We start from the raw sequence: 14,508 nt of genomic DNA on the forward strand, positions 1-14,508 counted from the left end.
CAGGGGTCAATTAATTAAAGGTTTGTGACTTAAGTCTTTTGTTTTGAGAGGAGCTGCGATTTGTCCCTGAGGCGTATTATTGAGATGTAAGGTTAGGATGAATTATAGGACTTCTTCACAGCATCCAAGAACGCATAAAGTTCATTTTTTAGAGGAAGACGGCGATGTGAAGTTAAACCCTTTTGGGGGAGGTACTTGATGTAGTTGACCGATATTGTCCATTTTCGCACCTGACCTAGCAGTGATGCAAATGTTAGGATTTGCAAAGTTGACACAAAATGGGACTATCCGAATTCGATCTTTCTGTGCAGTAAATTATTTTCCTATTTTTAAACAGAAGGGTTGGGCCGGTATTGTCCATCTCCGAACTCGATCTAAGTTTGATAATAATATTGTGATGTACTAAGTTTGGATCAAATCGGAAACTTCCTTTGAGAGTTATCGTGCGCACCAGCTAGACAGACAGCGGGACATCGCTAGATCGACTCAAAATGTCCTGAAATGGATTTGGCTCAAAGAGACCTAGGGTCTACAGCCATCATTTCGATGAGGCACGTTTTAGACGTATCAAATGATATATACCCTCTGGGGCCACATGGCTGAGGCTATGAAATTATTTATTGGAGCAATAGATATACCGGACCGAGTTTCACCAAATGGTAAATTAATACGAAAAGAAAAATCTATTCAATTTGGTAAAATCGTAAATTCAGATGAAGATGTATATCGAAGCTATATACAAATCTGAATTGATCTGGATAAAATTTGTCAGAGGTATTTTCGAGCAGTATCTGATGCCCGATATCAAATATCATTGGTATGTAGTCCATATTACGCAAATAAGGGACTCTAACACAAAATCGGATGAAACATATATATGAGAGCTATAGCTATATCTGGGCCGATTTTCACCAAAATTTGACGCACTTGCTTCTAGACTGAATTCGGTCGGATGTACAAAAACTCAGTTCATTTTGACATTAGCCATTTGGTGCACTAAAAACCTGAATCGGAAAAAGATTTACAGGGTGAGGTTACAAAACTACAACAAATTCAAACGCCATAATTTTTACCTTTTTACACCCTCCACCATAGTATGGAGGGTATATTAAGTTTGTCATTCCGTTTTAACACCTCGAAATATACATTTTAAACCCCAGTTATTTATTCTTGATCAGCATAAAATTCTATGTCGATTTAGCAATGTCCGTCCGTCTGTGGAAATCACTCTAGCTTCCGAACGAAATGAAGTAGGTTGATAAAATTTTACTCAAATATGTATTATGTCTGCAGGTATTGAAAATGGGCCATGTAGGTCCACGTCTTCGTATAGCCCCCATATAACGGTACCCCCCGATATTGGGTATTCTGATGATTTTAGCGACATTATTTACCAGAATTGTTTCAAATTTGGAACTTGAAGTTCGTAATAGACACTACAGCATAAAACAGAAAATCGGCCATGTAGGTTCACTTCTTCGTATAGCCCCCATACAACGGTACCTCCCGATATTCGGTATTCTGATGATTTTAGCTGCATTATTTACCGGAATTGTTTCAAATTTCGCATTTGAAGTTCGTAATGGATACTACAGCCTATGACGAAAAATTGTTTGTGCAGGTCCACGTTTTACAACTCCCCTGATTCCTCCCTATATTCGGAATTTTGATGATTTTAGCTACATTATAAATAGATTTTTTTCAAGTTTCGCATTTGAATATTATAATAGCTTGTGACAAAAGTTGCCTATGCAGGTCCACGTCGTCATACAGACCCTAATATACGGCTACATTTTTACGATTTTAAAAGAATTTTTAAAGGATTTTATTTTTTTGAAAATTGCCAAATTTGTACCAACTGGTGGAGGGTATTCAAAGATCGGCCCGGCCGAACTCACAACTTTTTTACTTGTTTCATTTAAATTTTATCAATGAAAACAAAAAATGTCGGAAATAGCATCAAATTTTTGGACTAAGAATTATGGCCTTCAAACGACCAATGAAACCGTCACGAGCTGCCTGACTGTTGCTCTGCTGTATTTTGATCCATTCCTGCGAAGCTCTTGCTTGAGGTGATCGACACTTCGGTTTTTTTTAGTGCCAACCTTGCTTTCCAAAGCAGACACAATAGTCCAACGAAGTGGTATCCGGAGATGTTGGTGGCCATTGTGCGCTGGAAATGAAGTGAGGAACCTCATTTTGTAATTATTCTTGGGTGGCGAGTGCTGAATGTGATGGTGCTGAGTCCTGTTGGAATGTCCAAGGTCTGCGGCCAAAATGTTTGCGTGCCCAAGTCTTTAATACACCCTTTAGAATATTATCGCGATAATATTCGGCATTTATTCTGATGTCACGATCGAGTAATACGAGCGGAGAGCGACCATCGGCTGTTATGGCGGCCCACACCATTACCATTTCAGGTATTTGAGTTCTGCTGGCCAACTGAAGGTGCACATTTTCAGCTGATAAACCCGATCATTTTGTTCGTTTACAAACTGCTGGACGACAAATGTTTTCTCATTGGAGAAAACCAAATTCGGCAGTTCACCACTTTCGGCCAAAAGAAGCAACTTTGTAGCTCTTTTCAGTCTATTTTTTTTCTGTTGCGGTGAAAGTTCTTGCACTGTTTTGGAATTTCAATGGTTTTACCCCGAGCTCATTTTTCGATGTAATTTTTGCCGCATGGAATAATGCGATATGTTCAGCTGACGAGCCATTTTTCGGCCACTGCGGCGCCGAATAACTTCTTTTCTGGAAAATTCTCCCCAAAATGCTTTTTTTTCGTTTGTAAACAATATAAAGAGCTGTCACTAGAATAATTTTAACAGCTATCGGACGAGTGGCTTAGAAATGACAGCAGTCTGAAGTTGGTTGCAGTTTTTTAATCTACCCCTGTATATGGGAGCTATAGCTATGTCTGAATCGATTTTCACCAAATTTGTAAAACTTATTTTTGGGACGAGTTCAGCTAGAAGTGCCAAAATGCAGTCCATTTGGGGCACAAAAACCCTGAATGGGATAAAGATATGCATATGGGATCTATATCCAATTCTGAACCGATCTTGAGGAAATTTTAAACGCTTTTTTATGAGCTGTATCCGATATCTAGTACCCAAGATCATTGTTGTGGAGTTCATATTACGCACTGTAACACCAAATCGGATGAAAAATATATATGGAAGCTATAGCTATATCTGAACTGAACTATATCTGAAATTAGATGTATTTACTTCTTGACTGAATTCGGTTGGATGTGCCAAACTTCAGGTCATTTAGACTGATATTGGCCATTTGGTGCAAAATTAACCCGAAATCGTATAAAGATATGAGTTGTAGCTATATTTAAATTTGAACCGATTCTCACCAATTTCAATAGGGTTCGTCTTTGGGCCAAACAAATATTGTTTGGAAAATTTCATTTCAATCGGATAATAATGCAAGTCGCATTTATTATCCGATTGAGATGTTCACAAAAATATATGGACAGACGGACGTACAGGAGGGCTGACATGCATGAATAGACTCAGAAAGTGATTCTGTGATATCCTCAAAAGTAACTATAGGTCTATCTCGCTTTCTTCTCCATGTTACAAAAATGCACAAAAAATAATACCCTTACGGGTATGTGGTGTAGGGTATAAATAACCACAAAATTTACTAACGAATGTTAAATTCCAGAAATATCTGCTAGAGGGGTGGAAGCATGAAAATTGGCTGTATCCAACTTTGTTTATGCTTCTCCGTAAAGTATCCACCCAAATTTAATATTCTAGGATAAACATTTTTTACTGAAATGGATTTAATTTTTATTTATTTTTTTTTTTTATGGACAACCCAATCATTGAAATAAGTTAAGCTAAGGATCCATAGTCATAACCCCTCTCTTCTCCCAAAAACTTGTTTCCCATCCACTCTCTTTGAAGTGGGACATGCGGTACCTATTTGTTTCCATCAAGACATCCACCTCCACACATTTTACATAATTTATTTCCCCATAAGGGAAGATTATTTTTTCATTCCATAATTATGAGATTATCTCCTCCTTGGATAACAACGTGGAAAATAAATAATTTGCTTCGTTTTCATAACTACCTCCTTAGAGACTGTCTTTGGTATTTGCCAAAAAAAAAAAAAAAAACGAAAAGAAAAGAAAAGAAAAACAAACAATTTTAAGTGTAGGTCTGTTTGTTTCGTGAAAGAAGACCCCCCCCCCCACCAAGTAATTATAGGGTAGTGTGCAAAAGACATTGAATCAGACCTTATCATAGGTGCCACTATGCCATGTGTAACATAACACAATGCAAAAGCAACAACAACCTATATCATAACGAATAGCTAGCCAATTTAGCTAATTGTTTTTCAAGTCACAATAAAGTTTAGATAACAACCGGAAAATAGTATATTACGTTTTGCCAATTTGTCAGCTGGCATTTAAAGGGAATTGACAGCAAGGAGAAAGAAAAGGGAAAATTGAAGTTAAAAATATAACTAAAACAAGTTAAAAAGTACCAATCGGTTTTGCCGACAGATGTCTACACTCAACCAATATTCGATTATTTGAAAATATTTTGACTTCTGTAATGATTATTCAAACTTTTGGCCCTTTATGGTGCAAGTTCCGAGGGAATGGGCCAATATTGTCCCTTTCGTATCGGACCTAAATAATACTAATTAAGCGTTTTATCAGGTTCATTGATATTAAAAACGAGTGGACCGATATAGTCCATCTTAATAAGCAGTTCTTGTGTTAGCAGAAATAATGGGATATGTGAAATAAGAAGAGAAACGGATGTTTATTTGGGATTTTATAATCGCTTTGGTTATTTAAAAAGTTGAGCCTTTGTGGAGGAGGTATCAGAAGAAATGTTCCGATTTCTACCATCTTCATAACAGATCTTGTGTTGTTGGTAATATTGAGATGTGTCAGTTCCGAGTGGAATCGGATGTTTATTTCGCGTTTTATGAGCTTTATGGATATTGAAAATGTTGACCCTTTTGTGGAAGAGGTACCAAAAGAAGTAAACCGATATCTTCCATCTTCAAACCAAACCTAACCCAAAAATAAACCAGTAAAAAAAGTCTTAAAGTCGAGCGGGGCCGAATTTAATCATACACGCTATGATTATAATTATAATTTAAAGTTCAAAGTTCACTCAAAATGTGATTCTATGCAGATCATCAAAAGGAACTATGGGTCTATCTCGATTCCTTTTGCCTGTTAAAAACAAATGCACAAACACATAATACCCTGACCACCTTGTGGTGTAGGGTTTCAAAATGTATGCAACACTTACATCATGTATCGGACACTTACATCACATTTTATAAGAGTTATAATTATTAAAAGTTTTGACCCTTTGTGGGGAGGTACTTGGTGGAGTGGACCGATATTGACCGTTTTCGCACCTGACCTAGCACTGATAAAAATATAGGGATTTGGAGTTGGAGCAAAATCGGAGTAACCTTTCTCATTCTGTGCAGTATATTTTTTTTTTTTTTTTTGTTTTGAAAATGTCAAACTTTTGTGGTGGAGGTACCAGAGGAGTGGACCGATATCGACCATCTCCCAACTCAATCTAAATTTGATAATAATATTACGATGTACCAAGTTTGGATCAAATCGGATACTTCCTTCGAGACCTATCGTGCGCACCAGCCAACCAGACAGACGTACGGACATCGCTAGATATACTCCAAAGGTCCTGAAACGGATTTGGTCCAAAGAGACCTAGGGTCTAAAACCGTTATTTTGATAAGACACGTTTTGGCCGTGTCAAATGATATATCTGATAGAATATCCCTCTCTTGCCATATGACTGCGGGTATAAAAAGATCTTCCGTCTAAATAAGGCCTACAAAAGCTCTTCTTCCTAAATAAGACCTTCAAAAGCTCATTTGCCTATAGAACACCTTCAAAAGTCTTTTGTTAAGTCTTTGTTTTTATAGATCTTCTGTCAAGAGAATACCTCCTAAAAATCATCTTTCAACAAAAGACCTTCAAAAGATCTTCCTTCAATAGAAGACCTTCCAAAGGTCTTTTTTTCAATAGAAGACCTTTTTCAGGACTTCTGTCTACAGAAAACCTACAAAAGGTCTTCATTCAATAGAAGACCTTCCAAATGCATTTTTTTTCAAAAGAAGACCTGCAAAAGGTCTTCTCTCAATAGAAGACCTTCAAAAGGCCTTCTTTCTATAGGAAGCCTTCAAAACTCCTTCTTTCAATAGAAGATGTTCAAAAGGTCTTCTTTCAATAGAAGATTTTCCAAAGACCTTCCTTCTATAAGAGGGCTTTGAAAAAGGTCTTCCGGCAATAAAAGTCCTTCAAAAGGTCTCCTTTCAATATAAGCCCTGCAAAGGTCTATAGAATATCTTTCGAAGTTATTCCTTCAATAGATGACCTTCAAAATTTCTTCTTTCAATAGAATACCTTAAAAAGGTCTTCTCTCAAAAAAAATACCTTCAAATGGTCTTCTTGCCATAGAAGAGCTTCAAAAGGTCCTCTGTTTATAGAAGACCTTAAAAAAGTCTTCCGCCTATAGAAGACCTTCAAAACGTCTTATTTTAATAGAAGACCTTCAAAGGGTCTTCTTAAATTAGAAGAAATTCAATAGTTCTTCTTTCAATAGAAGACCTTCAGAAGGTCTTCTATGAAGAGAAAACCTCCAAAAGGTCTTCTATCAACAGAAGACCTTCAAAAGGACTTCTGTCTACAGAAGACCTTTAAGAGATATTCGGGCTATAAAAGATCTCAGAAGGTCTTTTATCTATAGAATACCTTCGAAAGGTCTTTTTCATAGAAATGTTGTTTTCCCAACAGAAGACCTTAAGAGGTCTGCTCTCAATACATTCAAAATGCCTTCTTTTAATAGAAGACCTGCAAAAGGTCTTCTTTCAATAGAACACTTTCAATAGAAGTCCTTCAAAAGGACTTCTTTCAGTAGAAGACCTTCTAAAAGTCGCCTGTATACAGAAGACCTACAAAAAATCTTCTGCCTCTATAGAGGTCCTTCAAAAGGTGTTCTTTATACAGAAGTACTTCAAAAGCTCTTCTCTCTTTAGAAGACCTTTAATTGGTCTTCTGTCTATAGAAGACGTTCAAAAGGCCTTCTGTGTATGGAAGACCGGTCTTCTTTCAATAGAAGACATTCAAAAGCTCTTCTGTTTATGGCAGACCTTGAAAGGTTCTTCTGTCTATAGAGGGTCTTTAAAGGTTGTTCTGTCTATAAAAGACCTTTAAATGTTCTTCTGTCTATAGAAGACCTTTAATTGTTGTTTTATCCTTCAAAAGACCGTCTTTCAATTGAAGACCTTCAAAAGGCCTTGTGGCTGTAAAAGGCCTTTAGAAGGTCTCCGACTATAGAAGGACTTCAAAAGGTCTTCCGACTATAGAAACCTGTAGAAGGTCTTCGGTCTGTAGGAGAACTTCAAGAGGTATTCGGTCTATAGAAGACCATTGAAAGATCTTCTGTCCATAAAAGCTATTTAAAATATCTTTACAAGGTCTTCTCTCTGTGGAAGTCCGTTATTTTTCAGAATGATCCTTAATTGTCGAAAATATACTATCACTTTTTGCCACATATACATCTTTTCCGCTACAGCTAAACGTCATTCACTTTCAATTCCCTCCTCGCCTTGCCCTCACATCCCTTTCGGGTTATCCTACAACAAAGATAGCAACAATGACTCTTTTCACAGAAATCATTAAACTAAAGACACGATTTTTCGTGAATTATTAGATTGCTGCGGACAACCGAAAAGTAACAAAAACAAACAAAAAACGGCCGACTTTTACAACAACAACTACATATTTATTGTTATGCAAAATAGAGATGCTAAAGTCAATTGCATTGCTGGCATCTCATCTCATTGTCGGTCCGTAATAAAGAGGAGGATTTTTTCAATGGAATTTGTTGTTTGGAAAAAAAGAGTGAATTTCCCAATTACGAATCGTTTTTTCTTGGTTTGCAAATAAACCCTTTAAATTGGCGTTTCAGTAGTTAGACAGCAGACATGATGCTCGTTAAATTATTATTAGCCAACAGCAAAATGAGAAAAAAACGCAGAAGAAAAAAACCAAAAAGAGGCAGACGTCAACATTTCGTCAAAAAATGCCACAAGAAAACGTGATTTACAAACAGCTAAGCGTTTATTGTTGTTCCTGGAATTGAATATTGGTATTTTGATGAAAGAATTTATTTCCATAGAAGATGTTACGCTTTATTGGAAAACGTCGTCTTGATGGCCATTCGATGAGTTCAACAAGGTCAATTGCTGACTAATTAGCGGCGTTGCGGCATTTGTTTTGTCAATGACAATTGATTCTTGGTAAAATGATTTTGTAGTGATGGATATTCCATTGTCTCCTAAAGCTATTATTAAATTTGTTATTTCTTAAATATTTCGCATAAAATAAACTCATATATTGTAGAAATTTCTAAATATTTTAATCATTCATTTTTCTGTTTCAGATCGTAGACGACGTTGAAATAACATCTTCACTGAAGGGTAAGTTAAACTTATAAATATCATTTTATTAACGTTAGGGGCTTTCAGTAAGGAAAAAATCCAAATCGGACCGCACCTACTATTTGATACCCTACAACACTCAGGTTATGCACAGCAATGGAATAATGCACAAAATTTGATAAAATTTTACAGATGTAGTCCTGGGAACGATAGCGGGAACATATTACGGCTTTTAAGTTGATTAATACTTAACTCGGCCACAACATACATATAGGAATTGTGGCTATATCTGAATTGATCTCCAGACTATTCAAATTTATCACATTTGAGCATATATTTCACAGTTGGCACAAAATAAACGTAAGATCGGAGGAAGATTAAAATAGGAGCTATATCTAAATTTGAACGGATTTTGACCAAAATAAATTTATATCTTACACCAAATATTATTCAAATCAAGAAAATTTACCGACTTTCATAATATTTAGATACGACTTAGGTCATATGCAAAAATGGACAATATTGACCGTCGTCCTGTTGAGACCAAATTTTTTAAGTATTCTTCTCTTCAATTGTTGTGAATGAAAATTCGTTCAACATGGCCCGATAGTGTAACGGACATTCGTTACCTCTGGACCAAAATCCGCACCAAATGTACTAAATTTGGGATTGGATTGGATAATAGAATTTTAATATAGATGTCGCTATTGGTGTCTGTGGTTTAGATATGGAGATGGTTTTGGAAATGTGTCCTATAATTATTCGAAAATAACTAAGTGGTACTTAATTCGTTTTGGGTGCAAAGGCTTTTCTACCCATGCGTGCGGGTTTTCGGTGCCCCATATGTCACATTTTCACTTGTTTATATACCCACCAATGTCAGTAGGAGCTCCGACTGAAAAAAATACCTTTTTTATTTCAATTTTTTTTTTTGTTTTTTCTTTTTTTGCAAGATAACGAGCATTTAGTCAGGATATACAGGGTTGCCCATATTCGACGGACCCATCTGGCAACGTCATAACTTTTGACAGAGATGTCACAGTCAGTCAGTCCAAGCAGATTTTTACCATGAACAAATACACGCCACGCGAGCGCTCTGAAATAGTTGAAATTTACAAGAAGTCAATTGTGAAATCTCAACGTGATTTTAAAACATTAAAAAATGGTGGGAAGTGCTCCTTCTAAGAACACCATTAAGCTTTAATACGAAAATTTTGCGACTGGTAAGGCTCTTTCTAATCCGAAGAGGCCATATAAAAGTCGACCAAGGCGATCGGCCGAGAAATTCGCTGCCGTACGAGCCAGTGTTGAGAGGTCCCCAAGAACATCCCAAAAAAAAAAAAGGCCGTTCTCAGCAGTTGGGCATGGCTCGGTCCACTTTACAACGGATTATTCGCATTGATTTGCATTTTTTCCCGTACAAAATTCAATTGACGCAAAGAATCTTGCCTGCGGACAAGCCTCGTCGATTGGAATGGGCCCAAAGAGAACATGGGTCCGTCGAATATGGGCAACCCTGTACCTTCCAGAATATTTTCGCGATAATATTCGGCATTTATTCTGATGCCACTGTCGATTAATACGAGCGGAGAGCGACCATCGGCTGTTATGGCGGCCCCCACCATCACCATGGCAGGCGCCTGAGTTCTGGTGGCCAACCGAAGGTGCACATTTTCAGCTGACCTCTTTGGAAGTAAATACGGTCATTTTGTTTGTTTGCAAACTACTGGATAACGAATGTTTTCTCACCGGAGAAAACCAAATTCGGCAGTTCGCCACTTTCGGTCAAGAGAAGCTACTTTTTAGCTCTTTTGAGTCTATTTTCTTTCTGTTTCTGTTTCGGTGTAAGTTCTTGCGCTTTTTGGAATTTCAATGGCTTTACCCCAATATTTGCCGAAAGGAACATGTTCAGCTCACGAGCCATTTTTCGGCCACTGCAACGCTGGGTTCGATCAAGTCGCTTCTTTACTTTTCGTACCATTTCTGCTGATGTTGCTGTCTTCTTTCGTCCACTTCCTTGACGTCGGGCTACGCTACCAGTATCACGGTAACGAACGATGGTACGTGACACAAAAGATTTATTCACATTTAAATGCTGGAGAGCTCTAACGATAGCCACTTGTGGGTTTTCAGCCAAATATAAATAAATCACATTATTACGCTTGAAGTCCATCGCCAATAACTTTTTGTACGCTTGTAAATAATACAATGAGCTGTTATTGGAATAATTTAAACAGCTGTCGGACGAGTGGCTTAGAAATGACAGCAGTCTGAAGTTGGTTGCAGTATTTTCATCTCACCCTGTATTTTAATGCATACAAAGAGAAAGGATTATCCTATTTTGCTCCAACTTTGCGAATCCTAATATTTGCGTCAGTGCTAGCCCATCTGCGAAAACGGACAATATCGGTCCACTCCATCAAGTACCTCCCCCACAAAGAAATTAATATTTAAAGAAACAAACATTTTTGATAACACAAGGTCTGTTGTGAAGATTATATATATCTGCCAACCCATTCTGGTACCTCACCCACAAAGGATTACAATTTTCAATAATTTTATCTGTCATAACTTGTAAAACAAGTCAGCGATTCTTTACAACTTGCTATATCTAAATATTTCTCTCTTTGCCAGAAACCTGATATGAGCATGTAATTTATCGAAATGTATGATTCCGCATAAAATTGGATATAAATGTTCGATTTTGCATCAAATTCTGCACATACTAATATTTTTATCTCTATAACGATGAATCATGAAAATTGAATACTTCGGTCCGCTTTGTCTGTTACCTCACGCATTTTTCCACATTTTCCAAAAATTTGCACATATCTCATATAAAGTATAGGAAGTAGTCGAAATCTATCCAAATCTGGCACGTTGTAATTTTTTTATCAGATTATCAGATTTTTTTTTTTTTTTTTTTTTTTTTGAAATAGAAGGCTAAAATTTTGCATACATGCATATTTTCTTAGTAGGTAGGATAAGTTCGTACCTGAGCCATGTCGGTCCACGTTTTCAAATAGTTCCCATATAACGTTACCTCCCGATATTCGATATTCGGTATTTTCATGATTTTAGCGACATTATTTACCGGAATAATTTCAAATTTCATATTTGAAGATCGTAATGGGTACTACAGCCCGTGACAGGTCCACGTCTGTGTACTGTCCCCATATAACGGTTTTCATTTATGTGGTAGTTTTCGGAATTTTTGCAAGTTTCTTCCAAATGCTGGAGGGTTTTAATACTTCGGACCGGACAAACTTAGTTGCTTTTTTACTTGTTTTCTTTTTTCAAATTTCTTTCAATCCGGATTTCTATACGACTTAAGTAGGAGTACTAGACTTCAATAAATCGTTTTAACTATTTTTAAAATATCAGAATACTCCTTTGACAACAGATATTTCAACTTTTTAAAAAAAACTTGTATTATGCCGGAAATTTTATCTAATTAAGATTAGTCGAAAAACTAATTAGATAAGATTTTATAAAATTAATTGAAAGACAATTAATTGAAATATTCCACAGAGAAGCCAGAGTGTGTGAAATAGTTTTAATCAACCTAAGCATTCAAATACAAATTTCGTTGGCACTCTGCATGCTAGCCATTATTAATCAATCAATAAACAAAAATATAATCAATAAAACAAAAACTAGTTCATTTTTTTCTTAACATTGAATTTTGAAAAATCTCCCACATTAATCTTCAATGTGTCCATTTTCTTGTTTTCGTGTTCGATACTGGTGTTGAATTCGCTTTGGATGTTGCATTGCTTCCCATGTTTCAAAGTTGTAGCTGGTTTGGTATTTGCATTGCTGTTGTTTTTTTTTTTCTTTTGCATTGTCATAGCAACATAATGCTGATGTTGTCGGTGGTTGTTGTTTCTATCAATTCATCTAATAAATCTTTCCTCACCCCATGTGTGTGTGTATTTCCTATCTTTTTTTTGGCTCCTCTATGCTTCGTATCTCTGTTGGTGTTAGTGGCCTTATTGTTGATTTCACGCAAAACTAACGATGCAAATTAACTGTTATCTGATAAAATGGCCATAATAAACACTTCCATGCCACATCGCCGTCCGTAGCCAAATGAAGTGTTTTGTTTTTATTTTTGTGTGTACGTATGTATGTGTGTGGCTTCACTTGAAATACGAATACGCGAAAAATGCAAGACTTGATTGATTTCTTATGCAAATTTTCTTTGGCTTTGGTTCAACGGTTGCGGTTATCAAACAATTGTTAATTGTTGTTGTTACAGCTTTTGTTTATTGATTAATGGCTAGAGGAAGAAAATTTGTTCAACCTTTTGTGATAAGAAATAGTTTTAAAGTGATTGTATGTTATCAAATATAGATATTAAAGGGACTCAAGACAACTCTCAAAGAGAGAGAAAGGAGAGAAAGAGAGAGAGAGAGGGTATTAGAACTTCATTAAATCCAGCATTCAATTGAATCTATATTAATAACGATTCATCAACGCACAGACGAAACGGCTGAAGCTGTAATCTTGAAATTTTTGGGTGAGAGTGACTCTTGGTGCGATGGGGTCAGATAAGGCTGGGTGAAAATTCGTACCAGAACGGTACGAAAAGTATTAAAAGGTAGTAAATATAGTTCTCTTTTGAGGAAGCAGTAGAGCTAGAACTCTTAAATTTAGAATGAGGGCCACGGATGGAGTGTATGATAGATTTGCCAAAAGGGTTTTTGGAAATTCGCACTATAAGTTTACCAAAAGTGCTAAAATGTACTACTATTGGTACCATTTCGCGTCATGTAAACGGTTAGAACTGAGAACTTGAAGTTTGGAATGGAAATCAAGATTGAGGAGTAGAGTCGATGTAAGGAGGAGGAGTTTTGGAAGTGTGAACTCGTGCACACGAAAAGTTCTAAACGGTACTAAATTTAGTACAATTTGAATTTGGAGGAAGTTTTTGAAATTTGTACTTATGTGCACGCAGAGTACTAAATTTGGTAGTATTTCGATTTGGGTGAACCGATAGAGCTTCAATTTTGAAATTTAGAAATAAGAATACTATTGCCCTCTAGGACTGAGAAATGTAGATGGAATAGTTTTGGAAATTCGTACTCAAATTCGTACTCGTAACAATCGAGTCGAGCCGAACTCCTAAAATTTGATATTATTGTGATTATTTGTATCTAGGATTGAAATATCACTGTTTTGCAAATGAGTAATAAAATTATTTTATTCCTCTTTTGTACTGGATGAAGAAATGGAGCTGGAATCCGAAATATTATTTTAGGTCTCTCTTGGTATCTGGTGATAGCTTTATTCGAAAATTACTAAATTGTTCTAATAATACCCACAGCAATATGGCGAGAGTGGCTATATATCATTTGACACGGTCAAAACGTGCCTAGTCGAAATAACGGCTTTTGACCCTAGCTCTCTTTGGACCGAATCCGTTTCAGGACATTTGGAGTCGATCTAGCGATGTCCGTCTGTCTGTCTCTCTGCCTGGATGGTGCGCACGATAACTCTCGAAGGGAGTGTCCGATTTGGCCCAAATTTGGTACATCGTAATATTATTGTCAAACTTAGATTGAGTTCGGAGAAGGACACCTCTGGTACCCTGGTACCTCCTCCACAAAATGTTGACTTTTTCAAAAATCTATTTTACTGTGCGATTTTACTCCAACTTTGAACATCATAATATTTGCATCAGTTCTAGGTTGGGTCTGAAAACTAACAATATAAGGCCACTCCCTCAAATACCGCTCCCACCAAAAGTCAACATTTTGAATAATTATAACTCTTATGAAATGTGATGTATGTTTCCGATTGTCTTCCCATTACACACATCACAATATTTTTATTAACCCTCTGATGTTAAGATGGAATACATCGGTCCACTCCATCTCGTACATCCCCCCAAAAGATCGAAATTTTGAAAAAAATGCACAGAAAGAGAAAGGATGATTTTACTCCAACTTTGCAAATCCTAATATTTGCATCAGTGCTAGATCAGGTGGGCGAAAATGGACCACTGGATCAAGTACCTCCCCAACAGAGGGTCAATAT

General features: G+C 36.6%; 1 protein-coding gene across 1 annotated transcript in view; it reads left to right on the forward strand.

Annotated features, from left to right (window-relative positions):
* The window catches only part of LOC101900635 (glucose dehydrogenase [FAD, quinone]), a 116,632-nt gene that overhangs the window by 25,515 nt on the left and 76,609 nt on the right, over window positions 1-14,508 (forward strand). The window contains exon 2 of the mRNA XM_059126484.1: window positions 8,469-8,505. The gene's annotated coding sequence lies outside the window, so the exon portion shown is untranslated. The remainder of the gene's footprint in view (window positions 1-8,468; window positions 8,506-14,508) is intronic.

This window comes from Musca domestica, unplaced genomic scaffold (assembly GCF_030504385.1).
Source record: "Musca domestica strain aabys unplaced genomic scaffold, Musca_domestica.polishedcontigs.V.1.1 39, whole genome shotgun sequence".
Taxonomy (NCBI): Eukaryota; Metazoa; Arthropoda; class Insecta; order Diptera; family Muscidae; genus Musca; species Musca domestica.